Below are 878 nucleotides of genomic sequence, written 5' to 3'. Positions count from 1 at the left end.
GACTCAGACTTTAGAAAAACACTGAAGTCCAACTGATTCATCGAGCTGCTGGACGGAGATAAAAACCCTCCACTGTTTTAATTAGACGCACGTCAGAGTCGGTTCACTCGTGTCACAGCAACATGTTTCCTCTTCCACCTCGTCGGCGCAGGCGGGTTTTATTCGTCCTGGTTCTGAGAGAAAAAGATCCAACACTAACTTTTCTCTTCTTTAGATTCATTCAGACCAAAAACAGCTCCATGAAAGCAACACAAGGCGCTGTGTTGTTGTTGTTGTCGTCGTCGTCGCCGCCGTTGTTCCGTGTCCTTCAGAGGACGCCGTCTATGAAGACGTGGCAATCGTCCGTCCGTCCGTACGGACATACGGATGGACGGACCGACGTCCCATTCTCGTGGACACGATATCTTAGTAACGCCGTGACAGAACTTCTTCAAACTTGGCACAAACATTCACTTGGACTCAAGGATGAACTGATTATATTTTAGTCGTCAAAGGTTAAAGGTCAACGTCACAGTGACTTATGATTTTGGTCATGTGAACGCGATATCTCGGGAACTCGTCAAGTGAATTTCTTCCAATTTCAAAATCTAATCAGTTCATCATCGAGTCCTAGTGAACCTTTGTATGTTCTAATTAGATTTACAAAGGTCAAAGGTTAAAGGTCAAAGGTCACAGTGACCTCACAAAACACTTTCAGCCATTACTCAAGACTTCACAGCGAATATTTAAATGACTCGGGATAAACAGGGATGTGACCTGGACCTAGTCTGAGCGGCGGAGGGATACGACCACGAGGAGACGATTCTCGCCCGTTGTTTTAACAGTCGCACCGTCAGCTGTTGAACGGAGCTGAAACCCAATACTTCCATTAAACAGTG

Source organism: Seriola lalandi, unplaced genomic scaffold, assembly GCF_002814215.2.
Source record: "Seriola lalandi dorsalis isolate HSWRI2012SDOR001 ecotype SW California unplaced genomic scaffold, Sedor1 jcf7180002054826, whole genome shotgun sequence".
Classification (NCBI taxonomy): Eukaryota; Metazoa; Chordata; class Actinopteri; order Carangiformes; family Carangidae; genus Seriola; species Seriola lalandi.
The sequence above is the reverse complement of the archived record's forward strand: the minus strand, read 5'-3'. Positions refer to the sequence as shown.